Consider the following 27,066-nt stretch of genomic DNA (forward strand, 5'->3'; position numbering starts at 1 on the left):
TCTTTGGTATCTTTCTTGTGCTACTTCCCCGCATCCTTCTTCTGAGTTGCCCCAGAATCCTTGTGAGTAGCCCTGTTGGCAACTCACAAGTCAGCAGCCCTTGCTAAATTCTTTGAATCAATTTCCTTAGAGTCAGCCAAGTGCTGTCTCAGCTCAGAAGAGCAGGCATCATAAATAGATTCCAACATGAACAGATTTCTCATACCTTCATAAGTGTTAACTCTGTAACCCTTAACCCATCCATCTAAGTTTTTCAATCATTCAGTCACCCAGATAGCCCAAGGGGTACCATCATGGTTTTTGAGGATTCTGAAAGGGGTCTTCCCAAATCTAGATATCAAAGCTAGCTTCACAGTTTCATACTCCTCTCTGTCTATATCCCCAACTCCATTACCAGATCAGTTGCAACAGGGGCTAGCCTAGAAAAAAGCCAATGAATCAACCGATTCCCTGTAATGTCTTGAATCCCATGGTTGTATTCAAAAGCAGCCAACCAATCCAACATATCAAGCTTAACCTCATACATACTTACTGCATCTTTGGGCATGCGAGGCCTCTTAGGACTGGAAGACATAGAGAACTCTGGGAGAGAACCAGTTTCAAGAGACAACTTTTTCATTTCAAGTGCATGAATCAACTCCATTTCTATGAGTCTAAGTTCTTGATGTTTGCTTTCAGTTTGAGCGTGGATTCTTTTAAACTGTAACTCAACTCTCATTTTTTCTAAAGAGATACATTCAGGACTTAGTGTTGGATCTGATGGGGTCCCTGTGGTCAAATGTTGAGGCCTATGAGAAGGTAGAGGTAAGACAGGGCCTTCATTCTGCGACTCTTCTGCCTCATCTCACTCATCCATAACATTAGAGCTGGGCTCTGACATATTATCATCCTCATCAACATTTTCCACATTTGCTGCAGGGGTGGGGGTTTCAGACCCACTACAAAGACTTTGGTATTCTTACAACTTTTCAATCAATTCAACCTTCTTGCCTTTTACAGTGAGATTCCTAGCTTTACACATATCTCTCAAGTGACCAACTGTTGAAGTGACTATGGTCTCCTGTCTGTAGCTTTCCATATCAGTCATGATAAAAAAAAATTGCTTCTCTAGTGTTGCTTAGCCTTGTGAGGGTTATTTGAACAACGGTAAGAGTAGCACTCTAAATGTAACAAGTATAGTTTATCCTTACCACTGTACACCAGAGTTAGGCAGAATCATGTGTAGTACCCTTTGGGACCACTACACAATTAAGACTACAAGTGTAAGTGCAATTTCACCTTTGGTACAAGCCTGTACTACACAGTAACGTGTTAGCGATGGCTGAGCAGCCAGACTTATCTCAAGAGTAAAGTGAGCAGTAGAACAAGTTACACAAAGGACCAACAATTACAGTGACTCAAACAAACACTTACTCAAGGTTTATTGGTAAAAGAATATACATTTATTTACACAGTCAGTTTGAAAACATTACACTAGCAAGAGCAGCTCAATATCATACACTAATGAACTACAAATACACAACCGGTAAGTAAATGAACAAGTTCAGCTCCCCTGAAGTGGGAGCAAAATGGCACTTAAGCTACTTTAAAAAGGGGTAAAAAGACAAGGATATAAAAAAACAGCACTCATACTTGCATAGGCAGGGAAAAGGGTTTCAGTAAACTACAATCAGCAATTCAGTTCATAGGCCTGGGCCAAAGTCAATGGTTCAGAGTCTTTGTATAGGATAGCACAGTTCTGGTAGTAAATGGTTATGTCCTTGCCACAGAGTTTAGAAGAATTTGGCTGGGCGAAAAGTTTGACGAATGTTTAGGGAAGGACAAGATAGTTTCCACAAACTTTCTCAATGGGCGAAAAGATTTCTGGACCGCGTTTGCACAGTACCTTTGTATTGAAGAAGAGCTGCAGCTGAGGCAGTTGTTCCTGGCAGTTCGAGCAGATATCGCTGTTGCTGCGCTTCAGTCGTGGGGACAAGGAGGACGCCGGGAGGTTCCTGCACTGCCCAGGGATGAGGCCAAAAGCTTAGCAAGACATTGGTTTAAGGTGTGAGTGCCTTAAAGTCCACAAGCTGGTTTCCTTCCCTCTGGCTATCTATCCGGTTTTCAACAGCACTCTGATGAAAATTCGACCAGATGGGGACGGTGTCCAGGGGGCTTGCGAGTTGGTTGTTCCCACCAAACTCAAGGGAAGAAGTTAACCTTGAAGGGCTTCTCTGTCGATGGAGTTTCAGGCAATTCGGACCTGCAGCAGGGCTTCACTGGTAGTTCAGGAGTTGCAGCAGTCCTCTTCCTTCAGCTCATCTGCAGGTTCTTTCGTTCCAGTGGTCTACTCTGCTTTCCCAGAGACCTGCTTTTAAACAGTTTTCCCCCATTCATTCCAGCCTGGCTGTCACTCACACAGCAGGGTTGTTATCCTTGCCGGACAGCCAGCCGGCCAATCACGCCAGAGTGCATTCAGGTCTCCTAGGAGACTAAGCACAGGGAGTTTCGGGCATCTCCCTCACATCCGGGCGCCAGAGGAGGGCTTCAGCACTGAAGCCTGACAAAGGCCAACGGACAAAGGGACCAAACCTGGTTTGGCGCGCAGAGACAGACACAAGAAGGACCTTTCCTAAAAGAAATGGCGAAGAAAGTCGACCCGAGTCTGTTTTTACAGATAGGTCTTGGGCGCCATATTGAAAAACATGGCTGACCCGATTTTTTGCTACCGTTGTTCGCGATCGGGAAAAATCATGGTAGTTTGATCTAAACCACTGCCACCAGCCATTTAAAGTAGGAAAGGGTAACATTTGACTGTTACATGAGTATTTTGACTCAGGGGAAGCTAGGCTACCCCTCCAACGCTCTATAAGAAGATAGTGTGTGCTGGGTCAGTAAATTTAAAGAGACTAGTAAAGTCAATTTAACTTTACATGCTCTGGGAGACAGTAGTCAGTCCCAGAGAAGGAATTTAAACCTTGGGAAGTCTGAAAGACATCCCACTGTAACGCTCACCTGATTCCCGCAGAGGCGCCGGTCTTGACTGGGTGAATGCCGTATCTGCAAAGGTGATGTGTAACACACGGTTGGCTCTTTGGGCTGGACCTCTGTGCACTGTATGTCTGACTCGAAGAGTAAGATGTCTGCAGATAGAAAATATGGGATTAATGAACTGGGGTTATTGGGTGCCTCTCTCCTCTTCCCTTTCTCTTCTCCTGTAGAACCCTAAAGGTTAACACCCTCACCTTAGGTAAGTGAACGCCGAGCTCTCCATCTGCCTCGGGGCAGGGTGCCATAACCAGTTTCTTCACTGGATAAGGGTGCAGGCCTCTTGACCTCAGAGGACTGCTGTCCGTCGTTAACTGCACGAACGGTAAGTTCTGGGCACTTCAAATGTCTTAAAAGTCTTTTGTAATGATATCTCTTGTTTTGCAGGGTTCCGGCGATGGCGGATGGCGGGCTGATGAGAGTTGAGGATCGAACCCGCGTGAGGAATAGAAGCGCCTGGAAGCACGTAAGTAAGCGCTTGTAGCCTGCTTCACGATGCGCACTAACTGTCCCTTTTATCTTGCAGGTACAAGTTCGGAGCTTTAGAGAAGCTGAAGGGTGCTGGAATACCCACTGGATTCGGCGTGGGAAGGAGTAATGGCACGTGACTAATAAAGTTGCCCAATGTCTTTAAACGCACCTTCTTTTGTCTTTCAGATGCGGGATGCAGTGCGAAGACCTCCGGAGCATGCGAAGAGTAGGTAAGCCTTTGTCTTTCAGATGCCAGAATGCAGCGCGAGGCGTTGGTGACAGCCGATGGACCAGGTAAGAGATGCGCTGCCACTGAAGACCGTAGTGCTAACCTGTTCTTTCTTTGTCTTTACAGGTGCTGCTGAAGACTGGATTCCAGGATGGTAAGCCTTTGTTCCCTTAGGCCCAGGATCAGAAGCAGAAGACACGATGAGCGTTCTGCTGCAGAGAATGCAGAATAACGCAAAGCAAGATTCATCCATCGGGTGTGGTTTAAATAGCCTCCTGTAGTGCTTAGGTGTCTCCTTCCACAGCCACGCCTAAGAAAAGAGTTCCTGCTTTCCAGAAGAGTTCCAGTGTTCTGAACCTAGGGAGTGGCTCCTGCCCCACCCAACAGGAAAAGTAGTCCCAAACAGAAGAGGATCAGGGGTTCAACTGGCAGGTAAGTAAGCAGCATGGTCTGCTGCAGGTAAGTCCACCCAAGCATTATGAGCCCGGCGCTTCCAGCGCTGGGACTGGGCATCTTTATGAGCCTGGTGCCACTGGCGCCAGGACAGGGTCCAAAAGGTCCCAAATGGGACTGGCTGGCACTCGGAACCGGGGTTATGGGTCTGCTTCCAAGGGAGTCGGGCAAGTCCTGATCTTTTGGAAGCAGAGATCATGACAGCACCCCCCCTCAAAGCCCCTCCCAAACCGGGCTTCTCCGGGGGTTTGGGCTTGTTAGGAAATGTTCGATGAAATCTTTTGATTAGACGAGGCGCGTGGACATATTCTGCAGGTTCCCAGGATCTTTCTTGGGGACCGTAGCCTTTCCAGTCAATCAGGTAAAATAGTTTAGATTTGGAGATCTTGGAATCCAGGATGCTTTTGACTTCAAACTCGAGTTCTCCATCAACTAGAATAGGTTTTGGAGATGTAGTTAGTCGGGTTTGAGGTTGCACGGGTTTTGATAGAGAGACGTGGAAGACGGATGTATCTTCATGTGAGGGGGCAAGTCCAACTTGACCGCTACTGGATTTACTATGGTAGTGATGGAATAGGGACCAAGGTATCTTGGGTTGAATGTGCGTGGTCCTTTTAGAGGTAGATATTTGGTGGATAACCAGACTTGATCTCCTACTTGATATTGGGGGGCTTCCTTCCGATGTTGGTCTGCTCCTTTCTTGTATTGTTCTTTAGCCCTTTGAAGGTGAGAAACGGCTTCCTTAAAGGCTTGGGTGATTGTAGAATGCAGGTGGTCTACTGCTGGTGTTCCAAGATCTTGGAGTGGATCCAACTCCGAGGTTCGAGGGTGACTACCGTATAAAAGAAAAAACGGGGTCTTCCCAGTTCCCGAGTGGACAGAGTTATTGTAGGCATATTCGGCTATCCAAAGGATATCTTTCCAAGCTTTTTCAGTTTGTTGTAGCATGCAGCGCAAATACTGTTCTAGAGTTTGATTGGTCCTCTCGGTTTGTCCGTCGGTTTGAGGGTGGTGGCTGGTCGAAAGTCTCACATCAATTTGAGCCGACCGACAGCAACTTCGCCAAAAATGAGAAATAAATTGACTACCTCGATCCGAAATTAGAACTGAAGGAAAACCGTGCAGTCGGACAATGTTTTCGAGAAATTCTCGGGCCAGAGTTGCTGCTGTTGGTAAGCCTTTGAGTGGAATGAAATGCGCCATCTTGGAGAATAGGTCCTTGATTACTAGGATCGTATTGTATCCGGAGCATGGAGGTAGATCGGTGATGAAGTCCATAGAAAGCGTATGCCAAGGGCGAGGCGGGATGTCAATAGGGCGTAAGAGGCCGGCTGGTTTTTCCTTTTGACTCTTGTTTTGGGCGCATACTCCACAGGACATTATAAATTCTCTGATATCTTTTTTCCAAGACGGCCACCAGAAGTAGCGCTTGATCTTTTCCGAGTTCTTGGTCATACCGGGATGTCCTTCCATTAAAGAATCGTGATAACAAGAGATTACCTTTTTCTGTAAATCTGTGCTGGGCAGGTATAACCGTTCTTGGAAATATAATAGGTTGTCCTTCACCGTAAAGTCCTTTCCCTGCAGATGCCAATTCTGTATGTCTGCTGGAGTTACCAGTAGCCTGGCTTTATCCTTAACTTCCTCTATGGATTGTGTGGCGATTACACCTAGAATTCTTTGTTCGGGAATGATAGGTACAGGTTTAGGATTGATCAAATGTTCTTCCACTCCCATCCGAGAAAGGGCATCAGCTTTACCGTTTTTTGTACCAGGTCGATAGGTAATTATGAAGTCAAACTCGGCAAAGAATAGTGCCCAACGGAGTTGCCTAGAGGATTGAGCTTTTGCAGTTTTCAAATATTGCAGGTTTCGGTGATCTGTAATCACAGTAACGGTGTGTCGGGCCCCCAGAAGATAATGCCGCCAAGCCTTAAAGGCGGACTTGATAGCTAGAAGTTCCTTATCAGTAATAGTGTAATTGATTTCAGGAGGCGAGAATTTGCGGGACCAAAATGCCACGGGATGCAACTGATTGGTTACTGGGTCCTTTTGTGATAGAACTGCCCCCATGGCAAGGCTCGAAGCATCAGTTTCAACGATGTAGGGGAGTTCTAGGCGAGGATGTTTTAAGATCGGTGCAGAGATAAATCTAGTCTTCAAATTCTGGAAAGCTTGTTCCGCCTCGGTAGACCATTCAAAACGTTTGTTTTTCTTTAACAAGGCGGTGATGGGCTGGACTATTCGAGAGAATTCGGGGATAAACCTGCGGTAAAAGTTAGCGAAGCCTAACATGCTTTGAACACCTTTTACGGAGGATGGCCATTTGAGAATTGCATCGACCTTCTTTGAATCCATACGCACTCCGCTAGGTGATAATATGAATCCCAAGAATTCAACTTCAGTCACGTTGAAAACACATTTTTCCAACTTACCGAAAAGTCTGTGTTGACGCAATCTCTCGAGGACCATTTTCACGTGTTTCCGATGTTCAGTTTCCGATGAAGAATAAACGAGGATGTCGTCAATGTAAACAACAACACACACATCTATGAGCTCTCTGAGGACATCGTTCATAAAATATTGAAAGGCGGCCGGGGCATTGCAAAGTCCGAAGGGCATGACCTGATATTCAAATAGCCCATACTTGGTGCGGAAGGCCGTCTTCCATTCATCGCCCTCTTTTACTCGTACCAAGTGGTAGGCTCCTCTAAGATCCAGCTTTGTATATATGCATGCTTTTCTGACTTGGTCCAGGAGTTCAGGGATCAAAGGTAACGGATATCTATTCTTAACGGTGATCTGGTTCAGGGCGCGATAATCTATACAAGTTCTAAGGTCCCCTTCTTTTTTTGGAACGAAGAACAAAGCTGAGGAAGCAGGGGACTTGGAAGGACGAATAAACCCATTCGCTAGGTATTGATCCAGGTATTGTCGGAGGTGAAGATTCTCAGGCTCGGTGAGGGCATAAATTCTACTACAAGGAGGAGTAGATCCAGGTATCAGGTCTATCTGGCAGTCATAAGACCTATGAGGAGGTAGAGAGTTAGCCTGATCCTTCCGGAAAACATCTTGGAATTCTAGGTATTCAGGAGGTAACTGAGGAGCCTCCGAGGAAATTGCTGCCAGTGCAACACCAGGTCGAGGGTGACAAGTGGAGACACATTCTGGAAACTGAACCGTTCTTGCTCGCCAATCGATCTGAGGATTGTGCTTCTCTAACCAAGGAATTCCTAGAATAATCTGGAACTGGGGGGCCTTGATCACATCGAACACGATCTTCTCATGGTGTCCATCTTGACTTACTAGCGTCACTTCTTGGGTGGTATGAGTTACTGGTCCGGAGGCTATCTCCGTACCATCCAGCGTAGTAATGACGTCCTTTACAGGCTTTGGACAAAGAGTCAGATTCATCCTCAAAACCATTTCATGATCCACATAATTGCCGATGGCACCGCTGTCAACGTAAGCTTCAATCGCATGTAATCGATCCGGATGTTCAGGGCTAATGAGGACCATAGGTATCACGAAATGCGAGGTCACGGAACTGGTTTTAACGCTCGGCAAGAGGACCTCTATTCTTGTCGGGCGAGGTCGTTTCCCTGCTCAGAGTTTGTGACCCTGGTAACTGCAGCTCCTACTGCCTTCTTGGCTGGTTTCACCGGACAGTCTCGAAGAAAGTGCCCCGAGTTTCCGCAATAGAGGCATAATTGCAGCTATTTTCTCCTTTCCCGCTCCTTTTGTGTTAGTGGTCCTTTCAGGCCCCCTATTTGCATGGGTTCCCCGGAGTCTACTCCTTTGGTAGGAGTTGGTGGTTTGGAAAATACTCGAGCATCAAACTTGGAACGATCGGCCTTCCTGTTCTGCAGTCTGTGGTCAATTTGAACGACTAAGTCAATATAGTCCGAACTGTCTTGCGGGGGATTCACTACTTGGGCTAACACATCTTTGAGCTCTCCACGTAGACCTCTATAAAACAGCGTAATCCTTTTGTCCTCAGGCCATCGAGTTTCCACTATCAGTCTGTTGAAAGACGCAATATAAGCCAAAAGGTCTTGATTACCCTGTCGCAATGAAAGGAGCTCATTGTCCAAGGCCTGCCCCTGTGAATGTCTTGCAAACAGTTTTTCCATACTGAGCTGAAAAGCTCGAAAATCACGGAGAACCGGATCATCTTGATTAACTAGAGGGATTGACCAGTCTGCCGCATTGCCACTAAGGTACGAAAGCACGAAAGCTACCTTAGCTTGATCAGTTGGAAAGGCTGCTGGCCGGCATAAGAAGTGCAACCGGCACTGATTAATAAATACTGCAAACCTCTTTGGGTCACCAGAAAATCGTTCGGGCGGAGCCAGAGGTACATTCCCAGGTAGGTTGATCTGCACTGGGTTCGTAGAGGATGTTGAAGGAAGATTTGCCCCTGATGCGGGTAACGGAGTTTGTCCGGCTTGTGACTGTAGCAATTGTCTAGCGAGATCGTCTGTTCGCTCCTTGGAAATAATCAGTTCCCTTCTTAGAGCATTCGTTTCCTGACGGGCTGCATGCACTTCTGCTCTTAGTTCCCCAAGTAACTGGGCTAGCTGGTCGGTATCCGAGGTTTCCATAGCGCCTGGGTGGGAGTTTTGCGATAGGCTTTGCGTTCTGTAACGCTCACCTGATTCCCGCAGAGGCGCCGGTCTTGACTGGGTGAATGCCGTATCTGCAAAGGTGATGTGTAACACACGGTTGGCTCTTTGGGCTGGACCTCTGTGCACTGTATGTCTGACTCGAAGAGTAAGATGTCTGCAGATAGAAAATATGGGATTAATGAACTGGGGTTATTGGGTGCCTCTCTCCTCTTCCCTTTCTCTTCTCCTGTAGAACCCCAAAGGTTAACACCCTCACCTTAGGTAAGTGAACGCCGAGCTCTCCATCTGCCTCGGGGCAGGGTGCCGTAACCAGTTTCTTCACTGGATAAGGGTGCAGGCCTCTTGACCTCAGAGGACTGCTGTCCGTCGTTAACTGCACGAACGGTAAGTTCTGGGCACTTCAAATGTCTTAAAAGTCTTTTGTAATGATATCTCTTGTTTTGCAGGGTTCCGGCGATGGCGGATGGCGGGCTGATGAGAGTTGAGGATCGAACCCGCGTGAGGAATAGAAGCGCCTGGAAGCACGTAAGTAAGCGCTTGTAGCCTGCTTCACGATGCGCACTAACTGTCCCTTTTATCTTGCAGGTACAAGTTCGGAGCTTTAGAGAAGCTGAAGGGTGCTGGAATACCCACTGGATTCGGCGTGGGAAGGAGTAATGGCACGTGAGTAATAAAGTTGCCTAATGTCTTTAAACGCACCTTCTTTTGTCTTTCAGATGCGGGATGCAGCGCCGAAGGCCTCCGGAGCGTGCGAAGAGCTGGTAAGCTTTTGTCTTTCAGATGCCGGAATGCAGTGCGAAGACCTCCGGAGCATGCGAAGAGTAGGTAAGCCTTTGTCTTTCAGATGCCGGAATGCAGCGCGAGGCGTTGGTGACAGCCGATGGACCAGGTAAGAGATGCGCTGCCACTGAAGACCGTAGTGCTAACCTGTTCTTTCTTTGTCTTTACAGGTGCTGCTGAAGACTGGATTCCAGGATGGTAAGCCTTTGTTCCCTTAGGCCCAGGATCAGAAGCAGAAGACACGATGAGCGTTCTGCTGCAGAGAATGCAGAATAACGCAAAGCAAGATTCATCCATCGGGTGTGGTTTAAATAGCCTCCTGTAGTGCTTAGGTGTCTCCTTCCACAGCCACGCCTAAGAAAAGAGTTCCTGCTTTCCAGAAGAGTTCCAGTGTTCTGAACCTAGGGAGTGGCTCCTGCCCCACCTAACAGGAAAAGTAGTCCCAAACAGAAGAGGATCAGGGGTTCAACTGGCAGGTAAGTAAGCAGCATGGTCTGCTGCAGGTAAGTCCACCCAAGCATTATGAGCCCGGCGCTTCCAGCGCTGGGACTGGGCATCTTTATGAGCCTGGTGCCACTGGCGCCAGGACAGGGTCCAATAGGTCCCAATTGGGACTGGCTGGCACTCGGAACCGGGGTTATGGGTCTGCTTCCAAGGGAGTCGGGCAAGTCCTGATCTTTTGGAAGCAGAGATCATGACACCCACTGCACTGAAGGTGTTGCGTGACACACAGAAGAAGATGAGGCATAGGGAGTTGTTTTAAAACTCCATAACCAAAGAACACAAAAGTAAAACACACATCAAAATACATGGAAGAGTGGGGGAAAAAGGCTCACACTCTTCCCAGGTAGAAAAATCAAATCCTAGAAATCCAGCAAAGTTGCTGGGGGTCTCAAAAGGTAAGGGAAATTATCACATTTTTAGAATCCTCCCTAACATTGGCAATGTCCCCATATGGCCCGGTCAGGCCTTTTACACCAGTCTGAGGACATTGGCCTCTGTGTTTGTCTAGGATTAGTTGGCAGAAACTGACCAAACCATATGAGTATGGGGGCTTAACGTCGCCAGCGTCTTTGGCCTACCGAGCCCCTTTTGCTAGGTACTGGTACTCAGCTGAGGATGCAGTCGTTCATCTGCCATTGGAGAGATCTAAGGCATCTTCCACTGATCTCCGGTCCGTTACATTTAGTGAGAGCTATGTCGATTCCTGTACCGTAAGAACCACAGTTAATGCTTGGTCTAGGATATTTAAGAAGTTAGGAGTGACGGTGCTCTATAACCGGGTGGTCCCTCTGTGGAATTACCCTGGTATTTCCCCCACATATGACAGGGAGATGAGAAGGTCCTGGGACAATTCCAGTCAATTGTAAATAGGTGACATGAGCAAACTAGCGGATGCAATTGACGTTGTGTTAGATACTCCACCCTCCCTTGCCCTCCCTTGCCCCCCTTAAATACCTACTCAGGGACATTGGAAACGCTTCAGTGACAACAAGGCGCTTCTTTAATGTTGATTGTGTGGTGGCTAAGAGATGTATTCTAAAATGTTGGAAATCTAAACAAGCACCCAAGTGTGAGGATTGGTTGCGGTAATTACTCTATGCCAACAAATGTGAAGAGAGATTTGTTTTATATGTATCTCTTGCATGTCGCCCCACGGATATTTGGGCTCTGCTCAGATTGTATTTAGCAGAGTCTAACTCTGACACTTTCAGTGTAGGAATGGGGAAACTGTCGTTATTTGATCAATTTTTACTGTGCAGAATGCATAAATATGCTCTGTACATTCAAAGAAATGTTGTATTGTGGATTGCTCGATGTGTTACTGCTTGCGTTTCTCCTTTTTGAAAGAATGCATGTAATTCAATGGATTGGTTTACTTGAAACAAAGGTGTGTGTTCTGGAGATCACTTTCTCTTTGTGGTGTGATAACTCCTGTGCAGTCATCAACAACCCCAGCCTAAAGTCTCCTTCCATGTGGCCAGGGGAAGTCAGCCACGACCTGATCCTAACCTTGGGGGTGGTATCAGAGGGAAGGATCACACTGGAGGAGACAGTGATTCAGGGGAAGTAGTGAATCCACTAAGTGAGACGTGATGTTCATCTTTTGAAGATGAGGAGTTAATCATTCACAGATATTTAATGCCATACGATCGATGTGCCAATCCTTTTAACATCAAGTTTCCAGAAACCTGTTATAAAGAACCGGCTAAACAGGGCCAAGTTGGTAACTTAGAGGCTCAGGAATTAAAGAGAAAACCATTTCAATTTCGTGATTCTATCCTAAAGAGAACCTCTCCCTCTAATGCAGTGGGCTTCAAGTTTTTTTGGCCTGGGCCACCCTGAGCAAAATGTGGGCAGGCTGGGCCCCCCCAAAAATGCCAAATGGACAGGAAGTCCAAATGGCTATGAGCTATCGCATGGCGGCACAGAACCCTACTCCCAGTGTATTCCCTGTACTCCCCACCTGCTCCCATCACAGTCTCTGGGCTCCCTCATCCCACTCTTAGACCAGTCCCTCGGCTCTCCCCACCCCACCACAGACCCTGGGCTCTCCCCACCCTTCTCCCACCACTATCCCATGGCTCCACCCCATCCGGCTCCCACCACAGTCCTTGGGCTCTCCCCACCATGCTCCCAGCACAGTCCCAGGGCCAGTGGCGGCTGGTGAATTTTTTAAGTGGAGGGGTCTAAATATTTCCCCCAGATATGCCATAGCGACCGAGTGCACCGAGGGAGACCAAACTAATCAAGGGGAGGGAGAGGGGGGGGTCTCTCCCAGGATGTTTTTTTAAATAATGTGTTAAAATGTTGCCTTTTAGAGCATACTTTTTTTTTTAAATTGGTAAAAAGCCGAAGAGTTGCCATTTAGTACTGGGGCCCAGGGGGCAGACATGGTATTTTTTACTGGACTTCTATGATAGATGTCCAGTAAAAAGATGCCATCTCTGTCCCCTGAGCACCACAGCGCCACAGCGCCTAACATACTCACACAATCAACGTAATTATGATAGATGTCTGAGACTTGCAGGCAGTGGGTGGCTACGTCATGGGGGTGTTCCATTCGGACAAATCCCCTGATGTGTCCAAGTTCCCCCAAATAGTCAAATGATGTGTCAAGAAGGGCCCAAGTCTAGAAGTGGCCAATGTAGTTCCACCATAAAGCCAACACACAATCACCTCAAACACCTGCATCACACGCCTAACTCTCCACTTCACCCTTCACATATTCTCTAAGAGTTCCCGATTAATATGCCATTTACCTTATATTCATTTAAATTGTTTGTCTTTCTTTTTTTTACATGTGTACAGTGTTGTAAACGAAGGAGACCGATGATGTGGCAAATACACATTCCTAAATAGGGTACTCTTTAGGCAGTAGCAGCTAGAGATTGCATCAGACCTTTGGAAGTAGAGCTAGGGTCTAGCTGTGTATGAAATGGGCTTCCTCCCTAAGCATCCTTGTGTGGCAGGAGCTCTCTTGCATGCTTTCACCAGTACCACAAGAGGGAGCTGCCAACTCCACGCCACTGCAAGAAGGCCACTGCAAGAAGTCGCCTATGACTGCAGAGACCCGGATACACACAGGCCCAGAAAAGTCTGCTCCAAGGAGTCTAGATTTTAAAAAAAATCATTTAAAAATAAAACTCTTTTTATTTCTTTTTTTTTCCGAGTGGGGTGCGTGCCCCCCTGGATATGAGGCTGCGGCCCTTTCTCTGGTAGCTCTCAGTCTATAGACCAATCTAATGTAATTGAAAATAAAAGAACAACTTAATATCGCTCATCGGCTTAAGAACTCCAATTCCCATAATAATGTTGGGATGCATGTGCAGATTGCCGCCCCTTGCAGACAATTCAGATTGCGAAAACTATATTAAAACATGAAGAATAGGTGCAGGACAGTGTAGAGGGGAGGGGGTGCATCACGGGTGGGACTAACTGGCGGGAGCGGGGAATCACATGGGGGGAACTGACCAGCAGTTTTTATAATAGAATTATTTAAGTTATATAATATACACATAAACATGGTAATCACTACAAAGTAGTGTTGCATTTAGCAGTAGGCCGGGGTCGTCACAGACGTGTTGTAAACACAGAACACTGAGGCCTCATTCTTTGTCTGACCATTCCATTTTGATTCCCATGCATGGCAAGAAACACCCATGTACGTACACCCACACCAGCTAGCCCTTTGAACAATTAGACAGGAATGTGTGTAGCTGATCAGGCGAGGGGCTGCATCCTAGCATGAAGGTCAAATTCTTGGGAAGGGAGGAAGAGGTCTTGAAGTGCCAAAACATGAACCAAGATTTAAGACACCACCGCCCCCCAGAATGATGGTCATTCTATTTGAACTACCAGATATGAAGGCAAATGGGGTTTTAATCCGTTGTGAACTGGATTGATAAGTGGGACTCTTGGGGAGGAGAACTGATAAAGGGGAAAGCGCAGAACAACATGATATATGCTTTGTGCCAGGGAGAACCAAGAATGATGCCCATACTGTGGGCAGATCACAATGGGGAGCCAACGTGTCCGGGATGAGAAAAGGGCTGCTTTGTTTGCCGGGACCAGACTGCCTTCGAAGTTCACTGCTGAGTTCATGCTGATAACCCGGTGTATACCACGTGATTATGATTGAAGCTATGGTGGTGCCAGTTGAATGAAACTAATTGCCTTGCCTGGTCTCAAGATGAACAAGGACTCTAACCACGTGTGGTGAAGATGGGCAAGAAGACAGCAGAACCAATTGGAAAATGGGCTATATGCAATTATTTCATTTATTTATTTTATTACCACATTATACAGTTAGCAAATGCCAACTTTTAATACGACTGAAGTCAATCATAAGAACCAAATTCCAATGATAAAATACACATTATAAACATCAATAAAACAAGAATAAATATCATATAAAAACCATCTAGATCACTGTACAAATATAGGAAATATGGGAATAGTTTCTTACCTGTAACTCCATTTCTCCAGCATTGGTATCTTTCATGGATTCACATGCTTAGAATATTCCCCGTCGTCAGGCTGGGAATCCTCGGTAAGTAATATAGACATTTTCCATAGGAAAAATTCCGACACTTTTGTGTCCTATCTATGTCGTTTTGGGCCGCGCACGCCGGCGCCACTAGGACGTAGGGGTATATATAGCTCCGCCCCCGCGGCTCGCTCAGATTTCAGCCCCCAAAGTAGTATGGGGGGATCTCTGGTTTGCATGCTCAGGGGAGGCCGGAGGGCGCAGGTGAATCCATGAAAGATACCAATGCTGGAGAAATGGAGTTAGAGGTAAGAAACTATTCCCTTCTCCAGCATTGGATCTTTCATGGATTCACATGCTTAGAATAGATTGTATAGCAGTATCCCCCAACATTGGAGGCGTGTATGCAAACCAACATCACAACAAGCACAGTGCCCAGTTACTATGGCAACACATTACATTACAGCATGTTCACTGTACATGCACAGTGCCCACTTACTATGGCAACCCATTACATTATAGCATGTTCACTGAAAAAGACACAACACTTTAAAGCATAGTTGCCGAAGGATGCAACCCCACTTGGGGCTTACCTTATTGGAACAGGTGACGTAGTACTGCCTGCCCCATCTGTGTATCTTCAGCATGTTGCTGTGCGAGACAGTAATGTCGGGTAAACGTATGTGGTACCGACCAGGAAGCCGCCTGGCAGATATCCCCCAGCGGAATTCCGGACCACAAAGCCGTCGACGACGATGTAGAGCTTGTCGAATGGGCCCTTGGATGATTTTCTAGCGGCTTTCCGGCCTTGGAATGACAATAAGAAATGGCCGAAGACACCCATCTGGATAGTCCTTGTTTTGAAATCGCTTTACCCCTAGCTGCAGGACCATAAGCTACGAAGAGTTGTCTCGTGTCTCTGAAGCTTTGAGTGCGATGGAGATAAAATTTCAAAGCTCTTTTCATGTCCAAAGTATGGAGAGTCTTCTCTGCCACTGAAGACGGTGTTGGAAAGAATGTAGGCAACACTATAGCAGCGTGTTTATGGAAAATGGAAGGTACTTTAGGTATGAAATGCGGGTTAGTGGCCAGCACAACTTTATTACTGAAAAACCTCAAATACGGAGGGTCGATCACTAAAGCTTGTATTTCCGACAGGCGACGAGCAGAAGTAATGGCCACCAGGAAAGCCAATTTCCAAGACAAAAATTTTAATGATGTTGATGACATTGGTTCAAAAGGGGGTTTCATCAGGGCTGCCAGGACCAGGTTCAGACTCCAGATCGGAGGAAACTTCTTCTTGGGAGGAAAGGTTCGAAACAACTGTTTAAGGAAGTGTTTAACTAGGCGAACACTGAACAGTGGAGTGGAATGTCTCTTCCGAGTAAATCGCAAGATGGCAGCTAGATGCACCTTTATGGATGAGACAGATAACCCGTTATTTGCCAGGAGCAACAAGTATGGTAGGAGTTGTTCCGGTGTGATCGCCCGCGGAACCAGACCTGGTTGACCTGCGCACCATATGCAGAACCTTTTCCATTTGTATGTGTATGAAGTGTTCGTGGAAGGTGCCCTTGCGACTTGCAAAATATGACGGCAATCCGCTGGAATCGCTAACGCGCCAAACTCGGCGAAATCAGGTGCCAGGCCGTCAGACTGAGGTTGTCCGGGTCGTGATGCCAAATGGTCCCTTTCTCCTGGTGCAGAAGGTTGGGGATCTTCTGGAACCTCATTGGTTCTGCCGCTGAGAGGTGAAGTAGATCGGAGAACCACACTTGTCTGGCCCAATACGGGGCCACCAGGATCACCCGACAAGGATATCTGTGGATCCATTGCAGAGTCCGACGGATGAGAGGGAATGGGGGGAAGGCATACAGAAACTTGCCCGTCTACGGGAAGGAGAACGCGTCCCCTAGCAAGTCTTGTTGTGGCCACCTGCTCGCGTATTGGGAGCATTTCTTGTTGTCTCTCGTCGCAAAGAGATCGAGGGCCGGATGACCCCATTCCGCGAAGACACGGTGCAGTTTCTGATCGTTCAGTTCCCATTCGTGTAGACAATTCATCTCTCTGCTGAGAGCGTCTGCTTGCACACTTTTCACTCCTGGTAAGTGGACCGCCAACAGATGTATGTCGTGTTGTAGGGCACAATGCCAGATCTCCTGGGCTTCCGTCGATAGGCTCCTGGAGCGAGTTCCTCCCTGCTTCCGTAGATAAAACATGGTTGTCGTGTTGTCTGTCATGATTCTCACCACTGAGCCCTTTATCTGTGGCAGAAAGGATTTTAGGGCCCAACGCACCGCCCTCAACTCTAGCAGGTTGATGTGGAGGGAGGGCTTTTCCGATGACCAATGACCTTGAACCTGTAAGGAGTCCAGATGCGCTCCCCACCCAGTTAGAGAAGCATCCTGTCTTCTGGAACGCAGGCTCCAGTAAGGGCATTCCCTTCATTAGGTGTATGGAGATTCTCCACCATTGAAGCGCCTGCACGAGCTGGCCGTTGATGGTCAACTTGTCCGACCAGCGTCCTCGACTCTGTGCCCATCGATCCGCCAAGAATTCCTGAAGAGGCCTCATGAAGAGGCGACAGTTGTCTATCAAGGGTATGCAGGACGACATGGTCCCCAGCAGGGACATGTACCTTCGTACTGACACTCTGGTGTCAACCTCCCATTCCGATGCCTTTTGTTGCAGTCTGTGAATCCTTTCGAGGGATGGCTTCACCATTTCCGACTGTGTGTGGAACTCCGCCCCCAAAAAGGCCATGGTCCTTGAAGGCTTTAACGAGGACTTGTCGAAGTTCACTGCGAAGCCCAAATGTTGCAGGAGGGACAGGGTGGCATCCAGGCTTTCTTGTGCCCTTTCTGGAGACAGTCCCCTCACTAGCCAATCGTCCAAATAAGGGTACACATGGTGACCTTCCTTTCTTAACCAGGCTGCTATTGGAGCCAGACATTTGGTGAACGTCCTGGGGGACGATTTTAGGCCGAACGGGAGGACCTTGAACTGATAGTGGGTTCCTCCGACGATGAACCGCAGAAATCTTTTGTGCCGTCGATGCATCGGGATATGGAAGTATGCGTCCTGAAGGTCTAGCGACGACAAATAATTTCCGGGTTGTATCGATCGGATCACCTCCTGAAGCGTCAGCATTTTGAATTTTAAATTCTTGAGCAGTTTGTTGAGCGCTCGTAGATCCAGAATGGGACGCCATTTTCCATTTGGTTTCTTGACGACAAAGTACCGGGAGTACACTCCCTGTCCTTTTTCTGCCACCGGGACCAGTTCTATAGCCCCTTTCTGCAGCATAAGCGCCACCTCCTGTAGTAGTATTTGAAGGTGGGGCTGGGCCGAGAACACCGGTGGAATGTGTGGTGGCTTGCCCTTGAACTGTAGAGAATGTCCCAGATGAATCGTGTCCAAAACCCATCGGTCTGTTGTTATGCGCTCCCACTCAACGATGTGACGAGACACTCGGCTCCCCAGGACGCCCTGAAGCATGTAATTGTTGGCTCTTGGTTTGTTTATCTTTCGTCGACGAAGGGTAGGCACCCCGCCGTCTGGAGGTTTGGTAATCTCTGCCTCTACGAGAAGATTGGGCCGCACGCCTGTAGCCTTGGGACGAGTAGGAGGGTCTGCTGAAACCTCGGTCTCTAGATGACCCAAACCGGGAGTTACCAGAGGCCCCTCTGAAAGGACGAAAGGAACGAAAATTCCTACCACTCTGGAGGGCTCCGAGTGACCGTGCCGTGTCAGTATCCTCTTTCATGCCCTTAAAGGCCTCATCAACTTTTTCACCGAACAGTTGCTCCCCTTCACATGGCATATCCAAGACTTTATATTGCACCTCCGGTCTGAACGTAGTGCACTTGAGCCAGGCTTGTCTACGTAGAACTACGCCATTATTGATTTGCTTGAAACCGGACTCGGCTAGGTCGACGGCAATGTTTATAGCATGGTTGGAGGCCTCCTCTCCTTCCCGCACTAGCAATATTGCGGACTTTCTATGTTCCTCGGGCAAATGCTCCAAGATAGGAGCCAGTTGGTGCCACATTTCCCTGTCAGACCTAGACATAATCGCCAAGGAGTTGGCTGCTTTAACTGTAGTCGCGCAGACGGACAGCACCTTCTTGCCGAAAGCGTCCTGTCTCCTGGCCTCGTTGTCTGGAGGGGTCGTGCATTTATGTTGAGACCTGGTCTTTCTCGCCGCCGCCGCCGATACCACCGACTCCGGCGAAGGTTGAGACGTCAGGCACTTGGGAGTTGATTCCGGAGCCTTGAACTTCTTCTCCAAACGACCTTTCACTGCCGGTTCAAAGAACGGGTGCCGCATGGTCTTCAGGCCCTCTTGCCAGACATGATCCAAAATCGGGATGGCGAATATGGATTTCCTTCTCTTGCCCATATGATCAAAAAGAAAACAATCCTTTCTCTCCTCTTCAGGGACTAGGCCAAACTCCGAACACGCCTTACTCATCATGGCATGGAATGCACCCACGTCGTCAGGCGGCGATGGCTGTGCCGGGCTTCTCGGAGCTTCCATCTCCGCTTCAGAGTCCCAAGTTGGGTCCCTTGAGGGGGATAGTGAAATGTCTGAACATGATCCCTCACACTCAGAGTCCTGTAGTTCTCCTTCTTCTTGCAGGGTAGGGCAATCTTCCGGCGCGTGGGAAGCGGCCGTAATCCTGGTCGCCGAGCGAGGAGCCGGGCCCGGCTCGTCGACGAATGGGGGCCCTAGGCTGGGGTATTTGTGTGTCCAAAACGCTGTAATCGTTTTTGTAGCGTATTTAGCACCTTCAAGGACAGAACCGCCTGGGGGTTCAGTAATGACAAGGTAGTAGGGATGGAACCCACACCCAAGAGCGACATCGCGCTGGTCGGCTGCAGACCCAGATCGATTGGGCGCGCGACCGTGTCGCGTTCCTCGTCAGCCAACGAGATGGAGAAAGTCGCCTCTGGTTGAAACAGGGCCTCCCGCGGGACGGGATCGAAAACCTCTGGTTGCCATCCCATCGACGGGACCACCGTCGACGATATGTTTCCTTCCGCCACAGTCTGACATGTGGGAGGAGCCGCCGATGACGCAGGCGTCAACGAGCGGGTCGTCGGCGAAGCCAGTGCCGCAGGGCCTTGAGGTGTTCCCGCCGCTTTTGGGGCCGACTTGCTGGCCGCGGCCTCTCGACTCAATGTAGACTTATGACGGTCTCCTGAGGAGGATTTAGTTGGTTCTTTTCTCTCCTTTTTAGATGAGCAGGAAGAAGACGACGCCTTGTGTGAAGAGGAGGAGGCCTTCGAATGTTTCTCCGAATGTTTCTCCGAGGGTCGTTTTTCGGCCGACTCCAAAGTTCGTTTTTCAGCAGCACGTGCCTTCTTCGTCGGGGGTTCCGACTTACATTTTGAGGCCGTGGAGCCCAACTCCGATGCCGGATACGCACCCGCTCCGTTATTGAGCCAATCAACCAGGCGTCTTTTTTGAGCTTTGAGGGTTTTTTGCCAGAAACCCTGACAGATTTCACAAGTGTCCGCCGTATGGTGAGGATGAAGGCAGTAAATGCAGTCCATATGACCATCCCCTTCGTACACCTTCTTAAGGCCGCACATAGCACACGGACGAAACAACACCTTTCCAGACATTCTCTTAAGAAGAACAAACAGTCGCAGAAGTAGAAAGAACAACCTAACAAAATAGCAGATACGCGAGGTAATCCCACCACTTTGGAAGACGGTTGAAATCTGAGAGAGCCGCGGGGGCGAAGCTATATATACCCCTACGTCCTAGTGGCGCCGGCATGCGCGGCCCAAAACGACGTAGATAGGACACAAAAGTGTCGGAATTTTTCCTATGGAAAATGTCTATATAACTTACCGAGGATTCCCAGCCTGACGACGGGGAATATTCTAAGCATGTGAATCCATGAAAGATCCAATGCTGGAGAAATATAGTACTAAAGTCCCTGTCTCATGGCAGTATGTCCAAATTAATTGCTATCTTCCACCAAAGAATAATAAAAAATATAATACACGCTTCCTGATTTCCACACATGAACATGCCCCACAAATCGTCTGTCAAGGGCGCCCCCATTAGTCCTGCTGCTTTTCAGGTGTTCAGCCGAAAATTCTGGAGGGAAAGACAACGTGTCAGGTGTCTGGGAGACTCCAAGCAATCTTCCCCCACACAAATGACATTTCCTAATTTCCCTTGGTGTGTTTGACCATGCCTCCACTATCTCCTTAGTATTTACAATGTTGAATTTCAATTTTATAAAATCCCTAACTAAGATGTTCCACACAAAACTTTGTATATATCTCAGTTTTAATTCCTGATCCTGTATCTACTCCACGAAAAACGCTGCATGTTTTTTTTGTGGCCAAGTCGATGACCAACCTATCCTTGATGTACTTTTTATATTTGCCAAGGGACCAACCCAAAGCATAAGGGAGCCACTTGGCAGCTGATGACCAAATCTTCACTATGTTGCTAGATGGCATGAGTTTTGCCATAGACAGAATTACTTTGTACAGAATACCCATCAGTGTATTGACTGGAGCATTTGCCAATTTCCAAATCAAGGTCGAGCAACAGAGTTGAAATTTGACGAGAATTGTCACAATGCTGAATTCAAGGTAGATCATTTTGACCGCGGTACGAGGAGGCAGTCTTAGTCTCTTCAGTATGGTACATTCCAATTTAGGCAACTCGACTAGATTTGTAAGTGCCCAAATTTCAACCTCATATAAAATGATGGATACGATCTTCGCATAGTACAGCTGGGTCAGAGCGCCAATAAAGTATCCTCCGTCCTTATGAGCGAGGAAACCAACAAAACCGGCTATGATTGCAGTTTTTAATTTCACTTGTTCTAAGTGCAGTACCCCATGTAGTTTATTATCCAAATTGATGGCCAGATATTTATACTCAGAGACTGTTCCAACTGCTACCCCGTCCATCATCCAGCTCATCTTTTTGTATGATTTTATTTGTTGGGCGAAAAACCATAATTTACATCAAGTCGATGTTCACAATTAGTGAATTATGGTTAGTATATATGTTTAGATGATTCAGAGTCGACTGCAACCCTCCTGGCGTTAAGTCCAAGAGGACAAGATTGTCTGCGTAACCATGCCATTGCAGTGGAGTATCACATAGTTTTGGTGGAACAGACAGCGGGTTAGCAATAGCATCTCCTGGATCAGACAAATATAGATTAAACAGCATAGGCGCTAAAATGCAGCCTTGCTTGAGACCTTTCTGGGTAGGTATCCAATTTGTTGTCCTGCCAAGTTGATCCAGGCGGACCTTCACCCTAGTTTGATCTTGTAAGGAAATAATCATTTTTAATATTCCTAGGGGGATATCCCAGTCACGCAATTTTCTCCACAACCTACATCTGTCAACAGTGTCAAATGCAGCGCTAAAATCCGGAAATTTGTGCATCATCCATGCCGGCTGTATGATGGTAATCAAAGTTAGACTGTTGACATTGGTATTGTTGCCTTTGCGGAACCCAGCTTGGTTATATGGGATGATGTTATGTCAGTCTGCCTAATCCTCAAGCTCAGCCAGAAGGACAAGAGCAAAGATCTTTGCCGGGGCATCTAACATTGTTAGTCGGTGATAGTTATGTGGGTCGTTGCGATTCCCTTTTTCCTTTTTTCCAAGCTTTATTTATCATTTTCTTAATTAATCAAAATTCACACTTCAGCGCATGCTTCTGGTCATCAATCAACCATACAATATAACTGATCATTAACCAACTATTTCATCAAACAGTAACAATACCAATAAAATGCCACCATTGCCAGTGCTAAACAGCGTGCCCCAGTAATAGCATTAAATTTAAAGTAACTCAAAGTAACGAAGAGCCTGTGGCTTGTGGGTAATGTGTTCTTTAGATCCCACGGATTGAATAGTAGGCAGCCAAGCCGCATAAAAGGATTGGTATGTGTCAGTAAGGATCGCAGTTATTTTTTTCAGTGCCAACAGTGTCCACACTCTGACCCACCATAGCACAACTATCGGGCATTCAGCTAATTTCCATGAGAAAGCTAGAGTTAATCTGGCGGCTATTAATAGTTGCGTTATCACCCAGGCTGTCTGGCCTCGCATGGGGTATACGGCATCCACTGCTGAATGCCCAAGACGATCCAGTGGGAGGTCGATCCCCGTAAGGTCTCTAATGTGAGAGAGGATTTCCTTCCAGTACAGTTGAGAACTGGGGCAAGCCCACCATAGGTGCCCCAATGTTCCTTGCTTCCTACACCCGCCACCAACATCTACCGGAGATCCCAGGATTGATTTAATGCAGCCGGCTAGGTGACACATACCACCTGCATAAAATCTTGTACCCACATTCCTTCATTGCTGTGCATCAAGATGCTTTGTGGGCCCTATCCCAAATGAATGACCATGACTCTGGCTGGATATCGACTCCCAGTCCGATCTGCCATTTCAACATATAGGGTAGAGTATCAGAGTCCTCAGTCAGGTTAAGGAGTCTATCGAAGGTGGATGTTTGCTTTGAGTTAAGGCCATCTACCAGTGTCAGTTCAACCCCTTTTGGTTCCCTTGTCCCTCTAGCCCTAACATCCCTATTCATGACCCACTGGCGGATTGGGCCATATCAGAACCTTTGCCCTTCGTCAAGTGCAAATCTGGTTTTACAAGCTTCAAAGATCAGCAGAGATGAGCCCCCATGCATGTGACCCAAGCGCAGGCCCCATGGATTCCCAATTTGTGAAGGATTGGCTTGCTATCGCCGGATTGAATTCCGGATTCCTCAGAATCAGGGTCTGTGGGCCCAACCACAACGGAATTCCCAGTATCCGAAACACCATGTTCCAGTACCCCAGAATCTGGGAGTGAAGAGTAGAGTGTCAGCTAAAGGTAACAGCGTGACCCCCTGTTCCAAGGCCACCCACTTCTTCCCAGTTCCCGCTTTACAGTCACATATGAGACCAATTATGGCCACTGTGACATATCTCTTAAGTGACGGAATCCCTAATCCCCAGTACCATAGTGACCATAACAATACTTTCCTTCCCACACAGGGCCTCTTCTCTCCCCAAATAAACTTGAACAGCTTTCCCTGTAGTTGGGTGAACGGCTTCGCTGGAATCCTGACCAGAAGGGCGTGAAACACATATAACCTCCTCCTCACATTCCCTAAATATATTGGAGATATTTGCCTTATATAATGTGTCGGGCGCAAGGTTATGTAAAGTATTTTATCTTGTTTGATACCCATTGAAGGGGCAGAGAGGGGGGCGCATCCTCTGGCGGGCTCACCACTATTTATTCCCATGGATTTCCCATAATTTATTGTGAATAACAAGCAATTCCCAAACTGTTTAATAACCTCTAGCACTCGGGGAGCCGACTGCGCTGGCTCAGTTAAGTATAAAATAACATCATCAGCATATAGCCCTGTCTTGTGTTGGTCAGTCCCTGATATAATTCCAGAGATGTCCCGGTCCTCCTGCACTGATTGAGCTAGAACGAAAACCAATTGAGTCACAGGACACCCCTGCCTAGTACCCTGTTTAATGGAAATGGAGATTGTGTATGCCTTGTTTACCCTTACACATGTGGAAGGAGCAACAAAACTGGCAAACACCCATTTGCAAAATGTAGGGCCAAATCCATAATTACCCAGGACCTCTCTCAGATAGGGCCAGGCCAAGCTGTCATAAACCTCATCCGCTTCCAGGGAGAACACTACCGCGTTCTGCTTAGTACGAACCCCCAGGTCAATCAGGTTCAGTGGCCGTCTGACACTGTCAAAGACCGACTGCCCTTTTATAAAACCTGTCTGGTCATCATTAATCAACTTTGGCAAAATCTGTGTTAGTCTATAGGCCAGTGTTTTTGTATAGATATTCACATCGCAGTTAAGTAGTACGATAGACGGATAGGATGTGAACTCAGCCAGGTCTTTCCCCGGTTTCAAAATAAGTGAGGTCCAGGATTCCCCCATTGTGCCCGACACCCGCCCAGTTGCCCCAAAGGATTTAAATAGCTATATCATTTGGGGGATTATTTGTGCTCAGGAAACAATTATAGAAGGCATTGGGTAGCCCATCAGGACCGGGGGCTTCATTATTCGGGAGGGTATTGATAACAGTGTCGATTTCCAGGGCAGTAACTAGACTCTCCAGCGTGATCTTGTCTGCCTCTGACAACATGGGAAGTCAGAGCTTACTCAAGAGAGACCCAGCCGCCTCCAATTTAGAACATCCCCTTCCCAGGTATTCAGAGAAATACGATTTGATTATCTAAATTGTATCCCTTTCCTCCCAGCATAGAGTCCCCTCCCGGTCTCGCAGGTCCTATTCTGTTACGCGTCTGTGCTTATTTCAATTTGGCCACTAACATGTTGTTCGCTTTGGCCCATCTGGTGTAGTAGTATTGTTTGGCATGCAGTAGGGAATTAGCTGCTGCACCCGCCTTTAGGGCCTCTATCTTGGCTCACGCAACTCTGAGGGATCTACGAGATCGGAGCGTCTTCCTCCGCTTATGTTCCTTTTGTCCGAATCACAAAGCTTAATTTCCAGCGTTTCTCTAACAATGACCTTAGCTCGGGTCAGGGCTGCCATTTTCCCTATAAATTCACCCTGGAACACTGCCTTTCCCACGTCCCAAACAAGGCCCATTTCAAGCTCTCCCATGTCAATCTCCCTAAAATAGTTTTCGATCATCTCTCCCATTTCCTGCTTTTTCACAAGGTCTCACATGGCTGCTTTGTTTAACTGCCAAGGGCTTTGCTCTGGAGGGGTTACAAAGAGTTCCCGTAGGGCGAGTGTAACTGGGGCATGGTCCGTGTGTTGTGATGTGGAGGTCATAATCAAATCTATTCTAGAGAAAGATTTGTGTACCGACAAGAAAAACATGAAATCCTGCACCTCTTGATGATGAAACGCCAGGCTTCTATCAGATCTAATTCATGTAGCATGCTCGTGACAGCCCTAAAGTTTCGAAAATCCGCCTGGGAGTCTGGAGATGTCTTATCCATATGGGGGTTGACCACACACAGTTGAAGTCCCCTACTATAATCAGCACACCCTCCTTGAAGCCCAGAATAATTGGGATCAGGTTCCGGATATATTGTTCCTGGTTATCATTCGGACCATATAATCCGACCATTTTCAACAGAAATCCCTCTAGCAATCCTGTATTGCTAGATACCACCCCTCAGGGTCCGCTTTGTCTGCTCCCACTTTAAACGGAATACCTCTTCTCAGCAGAATGGCCATTCCCTTCCTTTTAATCCCAGCACTACTAAAATACCCTTGTGGGAACCCCTTGCATTTAAGTCTCTTCTCATCCTGAGGAAGCAAGTGAGTCTCTTGTAAAATTGCCACATCCCACCTGAGAATTCCTAAAACCCCTAGATTGTTTCATGTTTCATGGGTGAATGAAGGCCCCAAACATTCTATGAACCCACCCACAGCATCAGTGTTACCTTATCGAGTTGGCCCAAAATAACTCCACCCCGGGACCTGCAACGAGCCAAACCCATCAGCCCACCCCTTCCATTCTGTTTCCAATTGAGCACAGCTGTATATCAAACATGAATTCATCAACCAAACAACTTCCAAAGCAAACTTGAACAACCCTCTAAGGGGCTTTTGGGACCAGGTTATAGGATGCTCCCCCATCGAAGCATTTCCTGCACTTCCGGGGACTTAACACCCCTCCCCACCCACCAGAACCATTGTCCCTCTGCCTCTCCCTCCCCCTCCCCCAGGGCTCCCCACCCAGCTACATCAATAACTTTTCCCCACAACATACATCATTTAACACTATATCCAAACTCATGAAACTTAACTTTGGATCTTCCCCCAAGATGGTCAGAATTCATTTTCAACCAATTCCCCAGATCTCTCTCCCCCACCAGGGCAGTCTGAAAAAAAACCCTGATTCGATGGGCCAAACATCTGCGTATGGCTCACTGTCTGGGTGCTCGTCCCACCTGTTCAGCCTATTTTTTCCTTTGTCAAGGGGACCAAGAAGCTGGAGTCTCTTCCGACCCCTGAGTCTAAGATGAGTCTATGCAATCTTCGTGACCCTCATCCTTCTTGCCGTCATCCCCCTCCATCAGGGCTGCTGCCTCTTCTTCCTTCATCACCACATATTTCGCTCCCTTTACCTCAAAGAGTAGTTTACACAGGAGCCCCATCTATATGGGATGTCTCTCTCACGCAACCAGGCTGTCACCACATTCAGTTTTTTGCACCTAAACAGTGTGGCTTGGGAAATGTCCTAGAACAGCTTCAGAACAGAGCCACTAAAATGGATGGACTCTTCTTTCCGGGCTTCTCTCCTCACCCGCTCTTCTGACCAAAGAAGTGAACTCCTGTGAGCACATCCGGGCACAGGGCGTTTTTGATCTGAAATGTGGTGTAGACCCTGTGCGTCCAGTCCAGGAAGAACTCCTCACTCTCCAGGAGCTTTAGTATGGTGCGAAGCAGGGCTTTAACATAGGCAGGCAGCT

Source organism: Ambystoma mexicanum, chromosome 5p, assembly GCF_040938575.1.
Source record: "Ambystoma mexicanum isolate Mex_15411 chromosome 5p, UKY_AmexF1_1, whole genome shotgun sequence".
In the NCBI taxonomy this organism is placed as follows: Eukaryota; Metazoa; Chordata; class Amphibia; order Caudata; family Ambystomatidae; genus Ambystoma; species Ambystoma mexicanum.